This window comes from Falco peregrinus, chromosome 1 (assembly GCF_023634155.1).
Source record: "Falco peregrinus isolate bFalPer1 chromosome 1, bFalPer1.pri, whole genome shotgun sequence".
NCBI lineage: Eukaryota > Metazoa > Chordata > Aves > Falconiformes > Falconidae > Falco > Falco peregrinus.
Genome location: NC_073721.1, coordinates 5,397,290 through 5,418,583, shown reverse-complemented (window position 1 = coordinate 5,418,583; position 21,294 = coordinate 5,397,290).

The window sequence follows — 21,294 nt, the reverse complement described above, 5'->3', positions numbered from 1 at the left end:
CTTAACGTAGGCTTCAAAAGGAATGAGCTAATTATTTTTCTTTCTGTACAGGCAAATTTACAGGCAATACCTTGCCCTAGGGAGCCAGATTGCTGCCTCTTGGTTCCGAAATGCCTCTTCTTTTGGTTTCCATTACTTTCTCCTGCATGTCACACACAAAAGCACAATAACCCACATTGTTTAGGGAACTTCTAAGGACCTGTCTATGCATTTCCCTCCACAGCCGATGGTTAATCCAGTCCCTGAGCATCCTCCCCCATCCAACCAGGTCCCACATCCGCTGCTCCTCCCACAGCATCACCAAAGGTGAGGACTTCAGGAAAGGTGGCAGGAACTTCCCCTACATGCCAGTGAGGAATAACCGTCCGCTACAGCCGGTGTGTTTCCCCATGTTACTGGAGAGAAAGCTTTCCCTTTGGTACTCAACTTTCTGCCCACAGCTGTGTTTTGAAGCACCACTGTGAGGAGGTGTGGGGTACCTCTTCTCTGTACCAGCGTTGGGCACGCCTCCGGGTGTGTGGCTACAGCAAGGCGTTTCCATGGAGTTGAAGTGTAAAGGGTGGATAAAAAAATAAAATAAGATCTATCAGCAAAGGTAAAACAAATGTCCAAACCTCACATGAAAGGCCTTGGGAGACTCCTTAGTTCCGCATTGATGACAGACGTATTTGCAAAGCTGAAAAGCCACAGAGCACAGAAACCATCGTGCCCTGTCCCCCAAGCATGTAGTGTAACTGCCACAGCTCTTTTCTCTGCTGCCACTTGTTACCTCCGCGTGGCCCACACCTCCTGCTCCTGACATCCCTGCTGTAGCCCTGCTCGCCTTCTCACTCCGCATCGCAGGATTTATCCCCGTGAACTCCGCAGCCTGTTTCCCACAGAGCTGCTAGGTGCCTGCTGCTGCCTCCATCCTCTGTGCCACCTCCTCCTCGGCCAAGGGCACTGCTGCTCATCCACAGCACCAAAAGCACATCAGCTGGGGCTTCCCCCTGCACCCTCAGCACCACCACCTCAGCCCAGCATCTTCCCAACAGACATTTCCCTAATGCCTGGGCAATCTCATGCTTCACAAGACTCACTAATTGAAACCAGCATCACCACTGAATGCTTTTCACAATGTCTGTCCTCAGTTTTCACTGTTGCTGGTCAAGCCCACTAGTACTTGCCCTGTCCCTCCTGTCCCTGGGAAGTAATTTTCTCCCCTTTCTCTTTAGGTGCATTTTACCTAGTTGAAGGCTGATTTATATTTTTTCTTCCCCATTAATTTTTCACTTCTCTAGATTAAGTACATCCAAATTAAAAAGATGCTGAGCTCTTACAGGTGTTTTGTTTGCAATATTTAAGGCTGAAAATCTGACCTAAACGTTTGTCAAATCAATTGGAAGCCTCCCCATTGACATACATCCCAAACCGGGCACACCCACGGGTCTTATCCAAGAGATTGAATCTCAGCCAGGAGACATTTCAGGTCTCACCAAAATGTCATTTAAACATTGAAAGACATTTCATATCTGTTTTCTAGAGGAAAGAGTTTTGTTCAGTTTTCAACACTTTTGGTTGCTGATCACAATAAAATTACTTCTTTTATTTCCCATGGTTGTATGTTTGGCTCCTCAGGACTTACCTAGCCTTTCAAGGTGTTGTGTGCACATTCATAAACCAGGCTGAAATATGCTGGAAATGCATACAGTCAAATCCCACCTAAGCATTTAACATTGTTGCATGAAAACATGAAAAACGAGACCTGAGATTTTTGCCTTTCACGTCCTAGTTGAAAATACAGAGAATTAAAGGCTAAATGTAAACTACAATTTTTGTTTTGGTTTTTTTTTGTTTATTTGTTTTGTGTGTGATAGGTGTTATGTCAACCACATAGAGAAGCCTGGTGCCTGCAAACACAAGGATGACAAGAACCAGGAGCATGTGGAGCCCACTGCCTTTGCTTTTTTTAAATGAATTTTCTTTTCTGGAGGCTGCAGTTAGGCTCGTTATTGTTGCGCCCTCCACCCTCAGAGAAGACACACCAACCATCACTTGGCAGGTTTTTGCTTTGAATACCTATCTGACTTTGGCATTAGATTATCTAATTCCTTCCTAGTATGTCTGTCACTACTCAACCATGTAGCATGTACTTGTTCGCTCAGTAGTATGTACGCAGCCAACAATCTCAGCACCAGCTAAACATTGTTTGCAACATCATGCTGAAATCCCTTACAAGTGTCAGCCTATGTGAGCTATCCTTTCCACCATGGGAGAGGATAATGACTGAATGACACTGCTGTCCTGGTTTCAGCTGGAAAAGAGTTAATTTTCTTCCTGGTAGCTGGTATAGTGCTGTGTTTCGGATTTAAGATGAGAACAATGTTGATAACTCATCGATGTTTCAGTTGTTGCTAAGCAATATTTACACCAAATCAAGGACTTTTCAGCCTCTCACCCCACCCTACCTGTGAGGAGGCTGGGGGACGACACAGCCAGGACAGCTGACCCCAACTAGCTAAGGGGATATTCTATACCATATGACACCATGCTCAGTATATAAATGAGCGGGGAAAGATGGCCAGGGACTGGGAACTGGCTGGGCATCAGGTGGTGAGCAATTCCACTACGCACCACTTGTTCTTGTTTATTATAGTTATTATTATTATTATATAGTTATTATAGTTATTATTATTATATCATCTTCCTTTTCTGTCCTATTAAACTGTCTTTATATGAACCCATGATTTTACTTCCCCCCCCCCCCCCCCCCCCAGTTCTCTCCCTCATCCCACTGGGGGCAGGAGGGGAGCGAACAAGCAGCAGCTTGTTCATAACTGACAAAACTGCATATTCCTGAACAACTCTTCTGAAGTGGCATTTCAGAAGGATTTTTTAATGGAAAGAGAATGGAACCATAGCAATTTGGTTTCAAACACATACACTACACATTTTTAGGTAAAAATATTGTACATACTCTACGGGTTCCTGCCATTATGTTGCTCCCAGAGTCATCAGGCATCCTTTTTGGCCAGCATTGGGGTTAAAGCAAGCTCAGGAACAAAGTTCTTGTTTGCTTGTTTTTATGCTGAATTTCCTGTGCTTTGATGTCCTGTTTATCTTTCTATTCTAATTCTGGAGTCTGAAGCAGATAGCTGAACTCTGTAGTCCTCATTCCCAGGAACATGCTATAATAATATTTATAATTGGGTATAAATAAACATTTTTTTATTTCTGCATCTTATAGCGACCAAGTAGATTCTTTTTCCAGTTGTTAATAACAAACCCCCATGTCAATTAAAACTAAAAAAAAGCTAGTTTGGGTTTGCAGGATATGAGTAAGAAACACAGTTGTTCTTGTTTTCATTACTTTCTCCCCATGCCTTGCCACAGAAGCCCCAGATAATAATTGACATCCAGCTGAATTAAGAAGCTAAGCATAATCATCTTCTCACAGTTCCGGCTCAGGTGTTCCTTAATGTCTTAAGACCGAATACTTGCACTTAATTTCAATTAAATAACTAAATGAATATACCCTGGAGATCACTTTCACTTGACTGATAGTTATCTTTTTTTAATAACTCCATCAGACTCAGCAACCATGGGCAAGCTTTTTTAACAGGATTGCACTAGAATCTACCTTGAATGAGGATCAGTCAGCCAGCCACCGCAGGTGGGTTGCTGAATTGCCCACCACTTAATAAGCACAGAGGAAACAGCAAATGCATTTTTTGACACTGACTCACCACTGCCCTTCATTTATGAGCACTTCAAGATAGCAAGAATTACAACCCTTTGCTGTCCTGAACCCAAGCACATTTTCTAGCACAATTTCTGTCATGTCTTCTGTTACAAGAAGAGATTTTCTGTATTTATTTGTTGGGGGTTTTTTGGTAGAGTTTTTATTTTCATGAGGGTTTTTTTTAATTTAATTTTAATTAAAATTTAATTTTTTTTTGTTTGACAGTTTATATCTAGCTGGGAAAAACTAAGGAGATATTAAAATTCTCACAGCAGCTTATGTATTTTAGGATATTTTCTATCTCAGGCTCAAGAACTATGGCAGAAAAAGCATATTATAACAAAATCATGCCTAGCTGAGGAAACTCATCAGTGACCCAGCTGGGTCACTGAGAGGGACATTTGTTTTCATTTCCTAGAATAACACTTGGATCACCTCTTTTGCCCTGAACCACCTGGTACCCATCCAAGCAGATTTGTTCCTCTTTCCGAAATAAGTAAATTAGTCACAGGCTGTAATGTAGAAGTTAATTGGACTCCACAGTTCTAAAGAGCCTGCCAAGTTTGAAAACTGTCTTCTTTTGGGGGGGGTGTCATTTTTTTCTATTTTCAGAGACTGTAGTTTTAGAGGGATGGCTTCTCTCTTTCCTCCTCTTTCTGTATGAAGACTGTGATGTATTTTATCCTCAGACACAGTCATGCAGACCTGTTAAGTCTGGGGAAGGTTTGCTGTGGGTGTGTGAGTGACTAAATAGAACAGGTAAAGTGTGGGGTTTGAACAGTTGCAATCAGATGAGTGTTGCCTGGTAGCCTCAGAGGTTGCAAAGAAACCCATCTACTGGGATGAGGATGAAGTCTCTTATGCTTTTAGTAGAGGTCTCACATCACTTTTTTTTTTTCCTCTTTCTTCTCTTCCCTCCCTCTCATCCCTGCTCCTTGAAAACCATAAGATCAGTTCCCAGTACATGTCAAGCTGTTGTTGCTCCTTGCCTTATCTCAGTCATCACTTTTGCTTACTGCTCTTCCATTTAGGCACGGATTAAAATCAGGCACTCTGTGCAGCGACTTGTCACAGCACTCTCCAAACTATCAAGCTGCAACAAGGTCTTTTACTATCTCATACCAACGCACTCTTCATGCCAGTCCCTCTGCTGCCTTCTCCTCATCTCACCTCATCCAAGGTCCACTCACTTGCTCTCTTCTCCCTGCTTCTTCCTCCTCTCTCTTCCTTGGCTGCTCCCTCTTCGTTGGTTGCCCACCCTCCTAACAGAGCAGCCACACCGGCACCTCATCTACATCAGCCAACCCACCGCCCCTGAAGCCAGCCCACAGCTGTATATTATCAACACTAATTAACCCAGCTTCATTCCTCTACAGCGACTGACTTTTCTTCTGTGCCTGACCAGTTGCTAGCACAAAAGGACCCCAGCTTGAGGGCTCATTTGCTGAAGTTACCTGGTTACAAAGGTTTATATAGGTTCAGCTAGTGATGTTGAGGTACTTCTGAAGCATTTGGCGTTAGTCACCACCACCTTCCATTGCCAAGCCTGGATTCAAACAAAGCTACTTTGCATGAGATACAATGAAAGCTGAGTTACACAGATGTGAGGGCTCTGTTCTCCCACGCAAAGAGGTGGCAGGGAGAATGACTTACTATTAATGTGGCAAAGCCAGGCCTTCTTTAAAAAATGCTGGATCCTGACATCCCTAGTCACAAGCTCAGGAAGCCAACTATGAAGCCCCACTTGCAGAAGGGTGGCCACAACCTGTTCCTTCAGTTTCTTTTCAAGTTCCTGAGCAGCTTACTAGGCAGCCTGGGCGGTGTGCATTTGAAAGCTGCACGCTGTGCATGTAAACACTTGATCTGAGCCTTGCCAGTGTGAAACAAGTCTTCTTTGTTTCATAAAAGTTCATGGGATTTCTCTAAGGAATGCATTGTTGAGGAAGACAAGTGGACTACTCTTTGCCAACACTGCAAGGATTAATCCGGGCATCACATGAGATGCTTCCTGAAGGCTATGGAGTATGACAGCTGGGATGACACTTACAGGGCAAGCAGAAAATTAACTGTTTAAAATACAGACTAGAGTTTGTAGTCTTGAGGGGTTTCTGGCATTGCATCTTGAAAAAAAACATTTTGTTTCCTAGCAGATAAGGCAGTCCGGTACCCTGGTAATGCTTACATCTGCAAGTGCTCTGGTGGCCAGGGTCTGGCTGTGTGAGCCATGGAAGCATGGGGCTAAGACCTCAGCCAGCTTGTGGTACCCCTGCCCCAAGACGTGCCCCAGATGGGGCTTTACTTGCTGGGACTCGTTTTGTCCAGGCTGCTGGACAGTACAAGCAGTCCAGGACAGGAGGTGCTGCAAATCCCTGCAACCCTCAGCCCACAGAACCACCTCAATGGAACCCGGACAGAGCCACCACCACGGACGTGTGGGCTGGAGGGTCTGGTGTGCAAGGGGACAGGGGAACACAACCATCCCCAGCTCGACTTCAGGACAGCGGAGAAACTGAGAGGTGACAAAAGTCTGCCATCATTTTTCACTTGGCAACACCCATTTTCTCCTTGGCTGCATGCAGCTGGTTCCTCCTGGGCCAGTGGCTGCCATCGGATATGCCAAGGGGAGGGTTTAACCACTGGTCCCACAGAAGAGAAGAGCTTCAAACAATAATTAATGTCATCAAGAAATCAAGCTATTAGAAACAAACTCTTGCCAAAAAAAATGAAGAAAATGTTTTTAAAAGTTAAAAGTATCTCCATTGTATGAAATCACCAACTTAAAAAAAAATAAGGCTGGTCAAACTGCAGAGCACACCCCTTTAAATCTGCATGCTTATAAATTCTGAAACACATTTTATCAGCATCATAGGGCATGTGGTTAACATGAGTACCATGCTGACCGCTGTTCGGATGCTGCTGCTGCATGGAGGATGTCTGCAGGGGCCAGGTACCGTGCCTTGTGCTGTTCAGCACCATATCTCTTTCTCTTATACTTTCCTCTTTTTTTTCCCCAACTTCTTTGCTGTTTGAAGTTCCCAGTAATTTTCATGTCATATATACCTTTATTGATTTTACTGATTAAGTAAATTTTGCTGAATATAGTAATTTAGTACCAGTATGTGGTTACAAAGAGATATACTTGTAGATCCTTTTGCCAGAATGAGATTTTAATTTATGGATCCCAAACACTGTAGAATATACATCCCTGTGAGACTTTGACCATATCATATGTTAATCCTAAACTGTTGTGTTAGGAATATGCTGTATCTTCCAGTTTTTAATGAATTTATATCACTTTTGGCCAATCTTTTGTCTTTGATTATGAGAAGCAATCTCTTGTCTCAAATTTGCAACAGTCAGCTAAAAACCTGACAATATGGAAGTATCACTCATAAATAGAACTGTCTTTTTTGGCCTCGGGAGGACTTGTGCCTCAGGCTTGTGAGCAGAAGGAACAGATGTGGGGGCCATGTCGAAGGCCATCACCAGAGCAGCTGGGGCACCCTCTGCGGTGATTCCTGAGACCTGAAGGATGCCCAGGGCATCTGCAGCCAGCTGGTGTGTGGCAGGGCAGTTCCTGCCCCTGGAAATGTCAGTTTTAGCCAAGGCTCAGGAGAGATCCTTCTTAATGATGTGCACTGCAAAGGGAATGGGGCTTACACCTGGGAGTGCTCCGCAGGAGGTCTGTACACAGCTGTGTACCTGTGGAAGACATCAGCACCGTTTGCTCAGGTGCATTTTATTAAGTCTGACTTTGCAGAGCCGACCTCAAGCTCCATGTCAGCATAAAAGCCACTACTGCAAAAGCTTGCTGCTCCCTTCCTCCTGCACTGAACCTTCATTCACCCCGTACCCAGCGCTCCGTTGCACACCCAGCTCACAGCTTGGCAGTGCAAAGTGGTGCAAAGTCACGGCCAGCCAAAGCGCAGCAGAGAGCCCCGCTACGTCCACCCCATAGACATTTCAGTCTCGGTTAGAACTGAAATGGCCAAAGGTCTTCCCATGAAAACTGGATAAAATGGTCCGAGAGAATTACCAGGTGAAGTAAAACTGTTCAGTCAATGTCACCCGACAGATCCTACTGCCCGTGTCGTGCAGAGGTTCCTTTGATGCTTGCTTACCCTGCAGCTGATATGATGGAGCCATCCTAGGGAGAAATGCCTGTGCAGGTGCAGAGGGCAGGGACAAACTGATTTCTGAGCCACCTGGCACGGCGTGTCTTCCAAAACTTTCTCTCTGATGCGTCATTGAGCTAGAGGTGAAATAAACAGTGGCCCCGTGCGCTCACTGGGAGCATCTGCCTGCTTGGACATCAATAAACTCAACTGTGAGGAACAACCTGTCCTCATCCTGTACTAGTTAATAGGAATAATATCGCCTGTACATGTTACCAACAGGCCTACAAGAAGATCAGTGCCCACTGTGAGACACGTGGGAGTTACTGATGTCCTTCAGGGAATAGCCTAGAACTAATTTTTCTCTTTTCACTGCAGCCTACCTGAGTTTCCTCGTTAACCTGAGCCTTCTGAAAGCCAGCAAGCCATCATTAAAAGAGAAACACTGGCCATGACTACTCTTCCAGTTTCTCACAATATTTCTACCTCCCAGTAACGTTTCCTCTGTAGTACTCAAACCTTGCCAAATCAAATCCCTTTGGTTTACTTTGATTACCTTGGGGTTTTTTCTCTGGTGACTACATTATCTCATTTATACAATTTTTTTATCACTAATACTTTAAAAATCCATATTTTCCCCTACAGTAATAAGCTGATGAACTTCAGAACTAGTCTGACTTCTGTTGTGAGCCTGTGTAGCAATCCTGGCAGAAGATGCATCAATCCGCTGCTCACTGTTTCAGTAACATTTTCAGCACGATGTGTGATAAAACATTTCGTTGATGTTGTCACTGCAGCGACTGAAAACACCACCTAGAAGTGACCTACTGCCTTGCATTCACAGCTTATGCAGGATCTGAAGTGACAGATAAATTTCTTAAATTTGTGTCACTACCTTTAATATCGACATGTTTTGACGTTTTAGAACTGAATTGGTGCAGTTAAAAACACTGGTTGATTTTAACTGCAAAGTCTGGACATTGCTCTCTTCGTGTTGCATGTGAATTCTCTGTGAAATAACACACCAGTGTACCCAGGTACCAGGCAGACGATTAGCTTTTCTGTTCTGTTAGTGCTTAACAGAGCATAAAGTCAAGAACTTCCCCAAATTACATCCATCTGAACATAAAGTCAGGGTAAATTAGGCTTGACTTTGTATATACTGAATGAAAGTTCACACCTAACATTTACTCAGAGCAGTGCTGCTGCGGATCCTGTGCTGCAGAGAGTGAACTACTCAGAAATATCCCTGTCCTGTGGGTAGGGGCTCTGGGGGCATGGCCTTGCCCCAGGGACCCTGCAAAGCAGGAGCATCCCAGCAGGCTGAAAACGCATGTTCACACATAACTAGCGAAATGAGAATGGCGCAGAAGTCTCTCTTCTAACTTGCTTTGGACCACCTCAGTTCCCCCTTAGCAAAAAATATCTTTGATAGTTAAGTATCAGTGAAGACTCTGAAGCACAGCAGTACGGGCGGCGAGCCAGCTGGAAGGAAAGGATCTGGAGTTCCTGGTGGACAACAAGTTGACCGTGAGCCAAAAATGTGCCCTTTGAGCTTTGCCAGCAGATCAAAAGAGGCGATCCTTGCCCTCAGCACTGGCGAGGCAGATCTGTAGCTCCCATCCAGTACGGGAGTGTGGCTTCCCCCTACGAGAGAGGCAAGAGCACCTTGGAGCAAGCCCAGCAAAGGGTCATCACGATGTTCAGGGGGGCTGGAGTACAAGATGTACAAGATGCTGATGGACTTGGGCTTGGTCAGTCTTAAGAGTGTGAAGGGAAGACTTTATTGCCATCTACAGTCATCTGCTGGGAGGGCACAGAGAAGGTGGAGCCAGTCTCTTCTCAGAGGTGCAGAGCAATAGGACAAGAGGCAACAGGCACAAGTCAGAATATGGGAAATTGCACCTAGATATAAAGGAAAGTAATTTTTTACCATGAAGTGGTTGAACACTGGAACAGGGACCCAGAGAAGCAGTGAGATCTCCATCCTTGGAGGTATTCAATGCTGTCATAGACATGACCCAGAACAACCTGCTCTGGACCTGCTTTAAGCAGGAGCTGGATGAGAGTCCCCTGGAGGTCTCTTCTAACTTGCATAAGTCTCTGAGTGTGTCTTTCCATGAAGTACTCAGGTTCGGGGAAATTCTCTTTTTTCTTTCAAAGAAATGTCAGTGAGTTGGTGAATGGATGGAACCCTGTGAAGGGCACGTTGAAATATTTTACAAAGGAACCTGGGGGGCCATTTGTGACTGTCCATAACTGGCAGGTTTGTGGAGATGCTGTATCATCTTCAGGAGATGTCACTTTCACTCACAGCCCAAGAAATATTGTCATGGATGATGTGCAGTGCAAAAGGAGTAAGAACTATCTGTGTGAATGTTCTCACAGAGGGTGGTATAGACAGAAGCATGACAGCCGCCACAATGCCAGTGTCATTCGCTTGTGCACACGTTAATATCTTCGCTTTATCAAAAGGAGTCACAGTTCATTTTTAATTTTCTCAAATTGAGAAGTGCTCCCCTGAACTAGAAAACCCGTTTCTCAAGTGCATGATGGCTCTTTTGCCAGCAGCAAGGCTCTATCCTACACAGAGAATCTCACTTTTTTTTTAAATCAATTTTTGACCTTGCAAGCTTCCATCTAGCTAAGAATCAAGAACTTTAGTGCAATTTAGTTGGTGTCACTCAGTCCATCCAACACCTTCGTACCACCATCACATTATTGTAATCACCTGTAATCTGTAATAACCAATTCTATTTGCTTACTACCACAGACTAGGGAGGAGCACCAAAACGCAACCCCAGGCACATTCTGCACTTAGAGAACCAACAAGCCCTCACACAGGGGACTTTTCATGAACTTAAGGTCCTAATTCCACATGCCTCACCTTGACAAAGCTTCTACTGAATGCCTGCAAAATATTTATTTGAGTGAGATAACCAGGGTAAACCAAATCCAAAGGTACTCCTGCAGCCCAGGGGTAGCGACCAGCAAGAAGGAACCAGGGCTGTGTCAGATTCCTTAGAGGACGAAAGTGCTGCGCTCAACCTTCTGGCCATTCTAGGGTCTTACCCAAATTTAGCCCTGGCAACTTTTTTTAATATCTTGCCAGATGGCAAAAAAGTTACCAACTCTTATCCTGTCCTCCATTGATTTTCAATTGCTAGCAAGGAAAGTCAGCTCATAATCTCGTGTCTCATCATTTTTGTCACCCAGATTCAGAACACATGTATTATAAAGGGCTTAATCAGCCAGCTGTTGAACGCTTTCTGAAACAAAAATACACTTTGCAAAGGTGAACTATTATAGAAACACAGAATATAAACTGGAGAGCATCCATAAGGATTATCAAGTCCAACTCCTTGCTCCTTGCAGGACTACCTAAAACTAAACCATATTCCCCGAACTCTGGCAGGCTTGGTGCCATGGCCATTTCCCTGGGGAGCCCATTCCAGTGACCCACCACCCTTTCAGTGAAGAATCTGTTCTAAAAATATAGTTTTACAGAAACTGTGATTGCTAAAATGTGTACTTTGTCCACCTCCTCCTCTCACAGCTTCTATGGGAACTGAAATACCTGGCAATTTTGATTTCATATTTATTCAACCGTTTCTACATTAAAATGATTTCCCTTAGCATAAGCAACTTCCTATTTAAATTGCTACAAGTTTACATCTTACTTAGTTTCTTCAGTAGTTTATGCATGAGAATAACTTCTTAAAATATAGTATATTTTGACCACAATGAAAGCGGTAATACTGATTTACATAGTTTTCATGAGGGTAACCGTGGATTTTTAATCTTTAATGAAAATTAATAATTGAAACTGAGACATACAACCAGCTTGCTGGCACCTTCCAGAGTACTGGAAAGATGGGACTTTTTGTGTGTGAAAGACTCCTTCACTGGATCAGGTTTCTAAAAGCCCGAAGTATTGAAAAAGAAAAGGCATTGCATAAAGCAGCATTTTTCGTTTTATCTGCTGAGTAGAGTTACCTCACACGCAAAAATAAATCTAAGAGATTTTTTCCACTTTCTAATGAAACTCAAAGGACCTTCAGTGATACTAAAATGCAAGGAGAAAAGATAATTTAGTTAGAAGAAAGTCACAGTCACATTGTGTTCTTTGGCTTCATTAACCTCATCTCTTGGTTTATTCATCTCGATGAGTAAAACCTTGATTCTACCTCCACTAATTTTAATGCTTCATTGTTAATATATCAATAGATAAACACCCACTAGTATTTATCTAACATAATTCTGTCAGGTCAATTCTGTCATTACTATTAATGTCATAACCAGTATTCAGCTGGGAATGAAAACCTGATTTAGGTCACCGTGACCGTCTGCCTGGCCCAGGCAGGGGATCTTTGGGTCAACCAGTGGCCCAGGAAAAACCCGGGGACTGCAAATTGCCCCCCAACGGCACTAGGTCTGCTGGCGCTGATCACTCTGTCCCTCCACCTTCCCTGCAGAGGGAAGGCCAGGAGACAATCCGATAGCCACCATGACAGGCTGAACCAGCTCCAAAACTACTCCAGGTTTTTAACTTGGGGGTTTGGCAACTTGCAGAGTCTTAGCTCCCTCACTCTTCTCTTCTGCTGAAGTGTCCATGAAGTTGATAAACAGCAGAAACAGATGTGAAGGCTGTGGCGAAGTCTATTACAAAGGAAGCTGGGGGATGCCCAGGGATGACTTTTGAGACATAAATGATGTGCAGGTCATGTGAAGACAGCTGGGATGTGGAAAAGCTCTCTGTACTGGGAAGTGCACATTTCATTCCAGGATGAAGGAGCATTTTCCTGGCTGAGGTGCAGTGCCATGGAAATGAATCCTACCTGTGGGAATGCTGTCACACAGGATAGTCAACACAGAACTGTGGGCACAGAGAAGATGCCAGTGTGCTTTGCTCAGGTACGTTTGGCATGATTTTATTTATGTAAAATTGTGAATTGTGTAAACTGCAAATCTAATCATCAGCCTGAGACACGGCTTATAGCAAGGAAGCCAGCAGAGCTGCCAGGGTGTGACACAAGAGCAGCACAGTGAAGGCAGAAGTGAATTGAGAGCCCAGCTGCCTCTTTCTGTTCTCCTGCTCATGCTTCAGGGGTGGCTACTGGGAGCAAGAGCTGGTGTTGCACACTCAGGAAAGGTCTTCTCATCTGGGATGCTCCAAATATGCTACTGGTGGCGAGTCAGCAGCATTGGTGGGAGTGTAGGAAAGAGATGTGTTATGTTTTGTGCGAGATAGCGAAGGAGGAAAGAGGCCTGGTAAGCACATCACAGTTTGGCTGTTACTCTCATAAAAACTCTAAGGTAATCAGCTACCACCAGCTATATCACAGATATCCAGTCTGTGCATGTTCAGACTGAACCCTTCCCATGCCTCTCCAGAACATAATTTTTAACTGGTTTTGGGTTTGGTGTTTATTTTTTTTAACTTAGAAGCCATTCCTAAAGACTAAATTCTTGCTCTAGCTTTTCAGCACAAGCTCAGATCTTTGTCTTGATTAAGGTAGTAAAGACAGGTTATAGCAAATGTAATTTCATTTTAGAACAAACTAGAGAATATAAGGGAGAGGCTCCTCACCGCTCAGAGAGAGCAGGCTGAGTTACAAAGTTCTCTCCAGTTGCCACCAGGTACCACAAAAGTCTGTTGTAGTGTTTTTTCTGCTTCTGGCAATTAATTAATTTCTTCTGAAATACAACTGAAGCTGCTAAGATAACAATTTTTGTGTTGTTCATATTTTCATATTTCTAATCCATAGCTTCCAGAGGAGACAGGACATTTGGTGAGTCTCCTCAATTCTTGAACTGATCATTCTAATGACTGAGTATTTATTGATAAATACATTTTGCTTTTGTTGGAATGCAAAGGGAAAAGGTTAAAATTTATTTAAAGAGGATGAAACAGTGCCATGCTATAGCTCATCAAATGATGTAGGTTTATGATTATGGAAGACACAAATGTTGGGAAACCACCTTGAAAAGGAGTGTAAGGTGTGCAATTCAGAACTTATCACTGAACAAAAATCAGACTCCCTTAGCCTATCGCACTGCCTAGCACATCGTGTTGCAAGCAGATGAAAATCTTGGGCATACTTTCAGAAATTCATCACAGAACAGCAAAGTGTCCGTCGCATGTGTCTGCTTAGACCCTCTAAAAGTTGTTCTCGGGGAATGCAGCCTTCCTTAAAGTGCTGTGCTACTCCAAAGAGTCACTGAATCTGCACAGAACAAATGGCCACTTCAGCTGTTCTTGCCAACACCCAGCCTCTGCGTCTTAGTGTTTGCTTATGGTGTAAGTACAGCACGGCATCGGAGGGGTGTCTGCCTGCTCTAGGTACCACGTCAGGCTGCGTGAATGCCTCTTTTCTGCAGAACAGCTTTTTCTCAAGTCTTGTCCTTTTTGCAGTGCAGACGCACACCTGGCACAAGTGCCAGGTTAGAGTCAGGGCAGCGTGTAACTCACCTCTGCTCTGCCTTTGCTAGAAATATCTCCGTGGCTGGAGAATGGCAGAAATCCATGTGAGTGGCATGTTGAACTTTTTTACAAAGGACAGTGGGGAACTGTCTGCCATGATTTCTGGGAAAGCAGTGATGTTGGGGTCACCTGTGGGCAGCTTGGATGTGAGCAGCCCACACCAGCACCAGTTTGGGAAAGGTTCTGAAGTGATTTTCCTGGGTGATGCGCAGTGCTGAGGGTATGAAGCTTACATGCGGCAACACCCCCACAACAGGTAGTCAAGACATAACTGTGGCCACAATGAAGATGCCAATGCTGTCTGTTCAGGCACTTGCTGCTTTATTTTTTTCATTTCCAGAATTTCCCATAAGATGCATTTTGACATATAGCTGCAAAATCATTAGGAGCTAGTCCCGTGATGCAAAATAATTTCTTCCTACACTTCTGTGGGCTGTTTGAGACCTAACAAATATGAATCTCATACCTATTTGCCAGCTCAACTCATCACTTTTCTCTTTGGTTGTTCTTACACAGTTGGCAGGATGAAGAGAGGGGGTGAAGACGTACATTACCTTTCAGCCTGGTAAATTGCTGAGGTATCTCCAAGAAAATCTCCACAGGCACTTCCACCTTACAGATCCCCGGTCTCCATAAGAACTGGATTTCTCAGAGAGGAGTGAAGAGGAAAGCCTCTTTCCAATTAATTTTATCTATTACAAATTCAAAGTCTCAGTGATTTCGTCTGCTAATTACCTGAGATTCACAAGGCTGAGTATTTTGTGACTAATGTTCTTGACCTTTAGTTCAAGTAGCAGCAGCATACAAACAGTTTGGGTTCTCTTCGCTCTAGAGTCTGCTAGGATTGATGTACCCAGTAAGAAAACTGTGAGACAAACTTTGTTAACTTGATTGACACAGGATTCCACAATCTGGAATCAGAAAAGGGAAGCCAGGTGTCCGTTGCAGAGATACACTTGGCCCACACTACATCCCTGACAGTCTCCTCTCTTGAAGAGCATGGCGCCTCAGAGGAGTAGTGTTTGTGTCATTCTCCCATCACACCATGCCTTTTTACCTTAGCTAACAGTGCTTTTTGTTCACATCAAAACGCTCTTTAGAAAATAACATATTTCTATAATCCTTCTAACAATAAGTCTTTCCTGCAGTTATCTTACTTTGTATGCAACGTGTTGGAAATCTAGCCGTCTTGTGCTTTAGTTCTCTCCTCATGGTTGGAAACAATCCAGTACTCAAATAAACTGAAAATAAGCCTGATTACCAGCAGATTCATCCAGCAGAAACATTTTCATGACTAGAGATTCAGCACAATTCACACTAGTACATGGAGGTAGGATAGTCAGAAATGTTTTCCATATGACCTAAGGTGCAGGTATTGATTGATGTGGTTATTAGATACCATTAATACCTAATAAATGCTACCATTGCATAACATAGCTTGCTACTTACCCTTTTTTTTTCCATACCAACTGTCTCACTGCATTAGTTGCCCAAAATGTCACAGTTAAATAGTCTATCTGCTTTTTCACATAGTTCTGTCACCACCACCCACTGCTGTTCCCCGGGGCAGACGGGCACGTGGAGCAGGAGAAGGTGCCGCTGTGACATGTCCCACAGAAGCTGGTCACTTCATAGCGTCCATACCTATTGCACGTGTGTTTGCACAACCTTACGTGTGCAAGCTGGGAAAAACATCATTGCAGAGACAAAAAATTTCTACACGTCTCTTTAGGGGCACATTTTTCCTCTTACATCCCAGCCGCTGAGGACTTACAAAGGGAAGAAAGTTTTCTTAATTAATTGATGTAGTTAGCCTGATTGTTTATTGTTGTTTATTTTCTTTACTAATTCATCTTCCCTATTTTGTTAATTACTCTTTTCATCAGCTTTCATTAGTAACTAATAAGACAAAGCTAGGGCTTCTATTTATCATTATTATTGCCAGTAAATATGTATACAAATTTGATGCAGCTTTTGCACGTACATCTAGTATACTCAACTACCTCATGAATCAAGACCCAGGGTATTGTTACTAAATTCCTGAGGGAAACCAAAGTGCCAGATCCATTCTCTTCGCTCGCTCCAAGGTGCCGCAGAGGCTGATGGGCAGCAGGAACCATGCAGGGACTCTGCTGAAGTTCTCTGTTAGGGCTCTAATACACCATAAAAGATCCTTGAGTTTTATGCAGGCACAAATACTGGTATTTTCTCCACAGAAGCATTTGTGAATTTCCCTAAACAGTTTTTTGTCCTTAATTGAACACTACTCATACGAAGGAGTATCAGAAGGAGTCAATTAATCAGTATCAGAGGAACCGCTGGCTCAGGGCACTCCTCCCTCCTCTTCTGTGATTTCAGCTTTGTTGACTTTAATTTGGGAGTTGATCTTGTTGGGGTTGGGCCACTTATGTGCTGGGTTTTGTCTTGTCTCTGTGCACTTTTTAATCAGTAACATAATGATTATTCTTCTGTTAGGGAAGCCTCTGAATCAAAATCCTGAGGAATTGTTGTGGGCTCCCCGAACTCTCAGGAGATAACGCTCCAAATAGAAATGTCGCCTTCAAATATGGATCTTCTTTCTTGAAGGAGTCAGACTTTGACAAGAGTTAGCATTTGGTTAGACTGCGCACTTCAACCCCCGTTTCTTATTGCATCGATTTCACTATCAAAATGTCCTTAAAAGACATTTAAAGGCAGCACAAGTCACACCTCACTCCCTGGCACCCCCGATGCACTTAGAAGACCACTTCCATGTTGGTAATAACAAACGCTTAAAGGTGCTGGAGACAGGCACCGGCGGTACTCTGTGTGACCCCTACCCATGGTACCTGCTAGGATGAAACAGATTTGCTAGAAGCTGAGAAAACCTCTTTATTAAGACCATACCATTGTCCAGGGGAACGTGACGAGCAGGAAAAGCTGCAAGAGTGCAGCACCCGCCAAGGTAAGCAGCCTGTGTTGACACAAAGCCTGGGTGACAGGATGGACAGAGCTGTCCTACTGCCTGCAGAGCCAAGGTCACCAGCACCCATTTACATTGGCACAGCCTCATCCCTGACAAATGTTTTCCCTCGTAGGATTCACCAGGGTGGACTGCGGCTTCCAGAGGCTGGACAGTGACATCCTTATCCCCAGGCAATTCTCCGCTGGGACCGGGAAGCCGGAGCCAACACTCAGTACTCAGTTTTGCCCACAGAAGATAGCTTCACATGGGAAGTTTCCACTTTGTTTCACCAAGAAATTCACCACAAATGTGGGGAGGCTGTTTGCAGCCTGTTATCGGGGATGTGACTCACTTCACCTGGGCTTTGCCCTTTCCTCTACACATTCTTCAGTGTGCAAAAACACCTTTCACTTCAGAACTTAGCAGGATTGAATTTAATGGAATGGCTGGCAGAGAGAAAACACGAAAAAAGAATTCATTGAAAGAATACGCATTTAAAGCATAATTAAGAATACGTCTGGACAGCTAAGGAACAAGTATTAGGGCATTACACAGCTGTGTATAGCTGGCATGGGTAGCAGCAGCAGTGAATACACAGCATCAGGGGCCTTACAGGAGCAAGCAACCAGGCACACACCCCGCGCAGCCAAACCTCAACAGAATATTGCACTTCCAAATGCAAAGCATAGCGCAAAGCTGCACAACAGCTATTCATCATCCTTTAATGCACACACATTGCACCCAGCCGCCTGCTAACCTCAGGCGTGCAGAGGTGTGTGTGCACACAGGACCAGGACTGCTGTTATCCAGGAATTCTGCTGCCCCTGAGGTGGCAGGGATTAGGGCTGGGAAAAGTAGGAAAAAAGCAGTCTTTGGCTTCTCTGCTTGCTCACTCTTCCTCGTGCATCTTTCCCACCTTGCTGCTCTTTGGCAACACATTATTTCATTCCCATGTTTGTTTCCAGGTGTTTTTCAAAGTAGAAAAAATAAGGAACCTTCATGGAACCTTCATTTAGACGTACATCTGGAAAGCCTCAGAATTTCCTTTGAAGCTCGTCCTTCTTCCCTGCTTTTAGAAACAAAGGATAAAACTGATGAAAAAATGCATGGCATGTCTTCTGAAATCAATGTTTTGACTTCTCTTCATTATAATTAACTACATCATTTTTCACAATCATTTTCGCTTCAAAAGACACTATTTTTTAAACAGCTAAGCAGGTCCTTACCAAAGGTATTGCATGACCCGAGAGAAACATTTCCCTTGTGCCCCCAGGACAGCCCTTATGGGGCAGATGGGGTCACTGGTGTGGGGATCCAGATTTTGGCACGCTGGCTCCTCAGCCACACAGGCTGCTGGGGCTGTTTCTGTATGGCCCTGCAAACACCTCCACATGGCAGGGCACTGGGCACAGCCATTACCAGGCTGCCGCGACCATGACGCGTTCTGCAAAACCCAGGATTTGTTGCATAAGAAATCTTGAAAGTGCCGTAAGTGTGTTTAAGGAAGTAACAAATACATCACCGTAGCACGGGAAAAAGTGCACTGTTTTGTGAGTTCGCACACATTAGTAGTCTTTTTTTTCAGGGAAGAAGAAATACAAATAAGTATTTGTACAAGAAATACATGTATAAGAGAAAGGCAGGCAGCTCTGGTTTATTCCTTCAAAGATAACTTCAGTGAAATTCTTTGCAAATATTAGGTAGGAGAGCTATCAGGCATTGTGGTTTATAACCTTTGTAAGTGATAACTAGGGAAGAGCTGCAAGGGAAGATGAAATAGATGGAATCCTAAAGCAGACCGGAGAGTTTCTCCCGATCTCTGTTTGGGAGATCCTCCAACCTTGGCAGGAGACAGATGAGGAATGGAAACAACCGTCCTGCCGTTTGTAGCTGTCTCTGTTGCACACGTTTGTTTTCATCCTGCTTACTTGTAACAAGTACTTGCTGAAGTGGAGGCCTCCTCACGGACCCTGTAAAAGCACTGTGCTGCCAGACCCCCTTTGCTGCCAGACCCCCTCCCCCAGGACCGTGCTCGCTCCCCAAGGACAGTGCCTGGCTGCCCTCCAGTGGCAGGAGCCTCCAGAACAGCCTGGCATTTCCCCTGGTACGTTAGACCCAGATCCTTATAGGAATTACAACGCTAATTTTCCGTGAAAACCAGATGTTTAAACGCCTTTGGTGAGCTCGCTTTTGTTTGCAAGTGCTGGAGGCGTTGCGCAGTCAGAACTGCAGAGCAGTGTGACTGCATGGAGAACTTGCACCTCAGCAGAAGGTGTCCTCTGGGGAATGTTCACATCTACAAATCAATGTACCTGTCTCTGTATGCACACACATAGAATCATAGAATCAGAGAACGGGTTGGGTTGGAAGGGACCTCAAAGCCCACCCGGTTCCACCCCCGTGCCCTGGCAGGGCCCCCTCCCCCCAGCCCAGGCTGCTCCCAGCCCCATCCAGCCTGGCCTTGAGCACTGCCAGGGATGGGGCACCCACAGCTGCTCTGGGCAGCCTGGGCCAGCGCCTCGCCGCCCTCACGGGGAACAATTTCTGCCTCACAGCTCATCTGCATCTCCCCTCTTTCCACTTAAAGCTTAAGGATCCCACACTTCATGCATGCTACTTCCCCAATGTTCAGATGCCAGATTTCACAACACCAAATACACACTGAAATTCACATGTGACTAGAAAAAGCTGGAAAAAAGCTATTTCCAGGGAGGGGTAGATTTGCTAATTCAGCAAAACTTCACTCTGTGAAGAAAGATTATCACCCAAGCTCCAGCACAAAACTATTTCGCTACAGACAAATGCCATTTGTTTTCTGAGAGTGAAATTTGATAGATTTCTTTAACATGTTCTGGGAAACAGCTTTGCTATTCCGAGACCACAAAGGTCAGCCCTGCTGTCGTCACTGCTGGTTCCGGCCACAGAGGATTAATCTGCTTGCTCAGCTCCGGGCTGAAGTCTTGCCACCTCCTTTCCAATGGCGCCTTCAATGTCCGTGACGGGAGCAGCAATGTTTAATGTGGAGGCTGGTTACTCTTTGTTACCTGTCACTACAGATTAGCTGCACAAATCTTTTGTCCCTGCAAGCATTTGTGCCTACCACCATTCCTCCTTAGATGTGTAAAACAGCCTAAGGTGAGATCCGGCCTCACCAGGCAAGAGCTGGGCAGTGGAGTCCTCAGCCTGCCGCATGTTCCCTGGGACTAATGCCTTCTTTGGGACCTGTTTTATCAAAAAGGCTGAGGAATGCTGAAAAAGCTTCTTCATATTCAAGATAACTTGTATTTGGCCATGTTCCCCTTATTTTCCTATCCCTGCATTGAGACTCCCAAACAGAGGTGCACTGAAATGCCACTGATTAAGGGCTTAGTTCATAAACAGATCAGATGCCCACAACTAGATAATGTGAATTATCTAGTTAACTAGATATGTAGAGATGTATATATAGATATAACTAGTATAACTAGATAATGTGAATTATCTAGTTGCATCCCCACTTTCCATCAACACCCACGCTCCTGCTGCATGGGATTTCCTTGTTACTTGTTCCTGCTGGGCACACTGTTCGGCTGAGTCACCAGACCGACACGTTCGCTGTTTCTACAGGACTCCACACTTCCTAGAGAGAATTGTGCTGGAAGTCCAGTAGCAGCCAAAGAAATGCTTTCATTATAAGGTGGAGACGAAGCTGTACTGAAATGGCACGTGCATATCAGACTTCTGTGCCTTCTGTGTGACGTAGTTCAGATCCAAATCTTTAAATCCAGAGTGCTTAGATTTGGGTCATGTCACAGGTTATAATTCATTTGTTTGTCATTGCTTTGAGAATGAAATCTTAATGAGGTTTCAATTGAAGTTTTTGACTATTTCCAAAATTTCTTTCTCATTCAAAAGTGAAAAATGTTTGTATAAAATAGCTTAATTGCTGTCAGGAAAGAAACCCGGTACGTACCGTACTGTTCAGCCCCAGCTTAGAGCTACGTGGATAGAAATATATCGGTAAGGATCTACTATAAACCCACTTAGTCAC